This window comes from Lontra canadensis, unplaced genomic scaffold (genome assembly GCF_010015895.1).
Source record: "Lontra canadensis isolate GAN:19392208 unplaced genomic scaffold, GSC_riverotter_1.0 scaffold94, whole genome shotgun sequence".
Lineage (NCBI taxonomy): Eukaryota > Metazoa > Chordata > Mammalia > Carnivora > Mustelidae > Lontra > Lontra canadensis.
The window spans coordinates 7,034,227-7,037,580 of record NW_022631088.1 but is presented as its reverse complement, the minus strand read 5'-3'; positions in this window follow the sequence as shown (position 1 = coordinate 7,037,580).

The window sequence follows — 3,354 nt, the reverse complement described above, 5'->3', positions numbered from 1 at the left end:
GTGCGGTGCCGCGGGCGGCGAACAGCCGTGACATCCAGCGGCACCCCCAGCAGCGGGAGGTCTCGTGGCCGGCACGGCCACGGCTTGCCGGAGTGGGGACCGTCGCGGAGGCTCTCCGCCAGGGCGAGCAGGGTCTGGGGCGGGTGCGTTCTCCGGAGAAATCCGCCCTCCCGTTGGCTTTGACTTGGTGACACGTGGATGCTTTTGGGAGCGGTGCAATGTCTTTTCCTACCGAAGAAAGGCTCTGCACTACCGTAGACACAAACTGAATTCCAAGCAAAGAGCAAACCAAAACAAAACAGATTATAGTTGAGTCTTTCCCTCTTGATGAAGCTCCACGGCGGGGGTGTGTTACACGAAGATATTTAATACCTGCTCACGTGGGAAGCTACGGGAGATAGTGAGACGAGAAGGAAGAAAGACGAATTCTGTTTTCCATCGCGTTCAGTCCACGGCAGGTGAAGTCACGGGTGTCGTGGCCACGGAGGATGTTTCTTCTCTGCTGATTTTCATCAAGGGCTACTGACTTTCCATTCTCGCCCTTCGGTCGTCATTACGATCTTCACGGAACATTCCGGACCGTCCTCCTTGTGCTCAGTGCAGGGAGGAGCTGGACTGCCTGACCAGGCATGGTCCAGAGTGCGCTCCCTCTGCCTGAGAGGCTGAGGTGCTCAGGCGGGAGACCTTCCTGTCCCCGCCCAAGGTCTGGGGGAGAGCCGCTTGCTCCCAGCGTAAGGCCAGGCTTTGAGAGTCACAGCCCACCCCCACCCTCAGAAGGGCCTCCCACACCTGCTTTGGCCGGGGGCTCCGCTCCCTGGTCTTCTGTCTCCTGGAAGAGCTTGGAACGTTTCTTTGTGCCTTGAAGAGCAGAGACGCTGGCTGAACTCTCACATTCTAACCGTAAGCCATGGCTTCCGTGTGCCCCAATCCCGGCCACTTCGGGGGGCTTTCACAGGATCTGGCGAGTTCGCCAATCATACGACAAAGGCACCCGGGTGTTCTCACCCACCGTGACCCCAACTTGTGTTCTTGTCAGCAGCGCAAAAAAAAAAAAAAAAATCTCTATTTAACCATTTATCTATTTATCTATCTATCTATATATCTATATGTCTATCTAAATACCTAGTCTGGGGTTACGGTGTCCTCTGTCAAACAGTGAGAGAGCACGTTTCTCCAGAGTGAAGGAAGCGGCTGTGACTTGATTGGATTTTGGTCTCTGCTCCCACCTGTCGAATGGTGCTTTGACCCAACCGGACAGAAAGAATCCTTTCCAGCAGCTGATCCCTATGTCTGATTACAGGTCGGAGAAAGATGATCAACAGGTACTAGCCAGCTTAACCCTTCTGAGAACAAGGTGGGGAGCGAGAGTGTTCTCTTGGGCCGCAGAGGAAGCTCCTGAAGGAAAGGTTAGGGGCACGTCTCAGATTTTAAAGCAATAGGAATCCCGCATCCATCCCAGAAACCTCCGAGGAACGCTTCTCTTGCTCTGTCTGACCTTGTAGTGCCCTGCACGGGGCGTCGGAACGTCTCCCGCCATTAGCGATTAAGGCGAGGGTGCTCCCGTCGGGAGCAAACCTTTGTCGTTAGGGGTCTTCACGCGACCTATTTGTAGTCTCTGGTGGATGGACTTTCTTCTAGGTGACTGGGACTGAAGCCTTAGTATGAAGAACTGAGGATTTATAATTGAAAATTTAAAAAATATATCTATCTCTTTCTCTATGTTACTGTCTGTTGTCAGAATGTTAGTCTCTCGGTGCCGTTCTGGGTTGGGCACACTAAATAAGGTTGTTTCTTTCTTCCGGAAGGGAATGCATGATTTGCACCCACAAGAGTCAGGCATCCCCGGACCAGCTCTCCTATGCACCGGGGGTGGGGGGGGGCGCTCCGGGACAGGTGGTCCCTGTTATCACAGATTAAACCAGGAGAGCCCCAGAGACAGGGAGTTCCCAAGGTCTCGCTGGGATCTGCAGAGAAGTGGAGATAGATAACTTCCCGAGATGAGATAAACTTGGTCAGATCCCCCCGCCCCCCAGCTCTCCCTGTCAGGTAGGACCACAGGGGCTGGACCAGACCCCTGTTGTCACTACTTTTGGGTGAACCTGTTCCTAATGGGCCTGGCTTGAGCCATGTGTCTGGCTACCATGGGGGGAGCGTGACCGTGAGCCCCACCACATGTGTGGAGGAGACAGGACTCTCTAGATTTTTCTTCTACCCTTCTCCTATCTGAGAGGGTGGCGAGAAATTTCGTCTTGCTCTTAGTCCAGTTTAGCCTGAGAGTTCAAGCTGACACCATTGCCACATAATGGACAACACCCAGACCTGCGGGTGCACTGGAAACCCAGACGGCCCCAATGGCAAGTTGTTTCCTATGGGGATGGGTTATCCGCAGCCTTATAGGAGAGAGCACTCGATCAAGTTAAGGATCTTTGCCATGGCTTGAAGCTGGTGGACGCTTGGGGTCCTGGGAACTGGGGAAGGCATAGCTCATGGTTGGGTCTTTTCTCTTCACTGACCCCAAGCCCGTGCCAGCCTTCTCTTCTTGGACCCCAGACTCCTCCATCCCTGTATTTGCAGAACAGGGCAAGGCCAGAGACAGGCTGGGAAGGAGACCCCTCCCCATCCCTCTAACATTGCCTCTCATTTCCTGCTGCTGTGATCTCCTGGTGGGTGATGGACATGTGGACTGGCCGGCCTCCTGGGCTGGGCACCACCTTCTACAATGCTCTCTGGCATTTTCCCACGAAGTACAATTTCTTATGCCCGGGCCTAAAATCCACTACATTTCTCTTGCTTTTAAAAGATGAACCAGCATAGGAGGTTGCTTAAGGGATGACACTGAACTCTGATCCCCTCAGCCCGTGGTTCAATTCAGAATCGTTCCATTTCTCTTCGCTAGTCTGGTCTGCTTTGATCGCAGCCTCGCAGAAAAGAAAAAAAGATTCCCAGCTCAGTTTTCTGATGTTACACCACGAGCCCCTTCTGCAAACTGCAAACACGGTAAACAAATCAGATTCCGACTGCCTGTGCCTAGCGGATCATGAACCGTTGGTGTGGTCACGCCCGTGGCCGTGCGACCGACACCCACAAGGGGACTTATTAGTAGGTGTGTGAACTCACCGCCCGAGTCCCCATACCCTTCTCGGGATCAAGGCAGGGCTGCTTCTGTTTACACTGGATCAATGTAAGAGTAATGCACCTCCTTTTCTTTGTTTTACACAAGAAGTAAGTTCTGCCAACAGTCAATGATGCTGTTCAGTCATATAAAAGTCTGTGAATGTTGAAATTCAACCTGCTCTGTGGTATAGCCAACCTACAAGAATGCTGTGTCAGTTGTGTGAACACCACACCAGTACC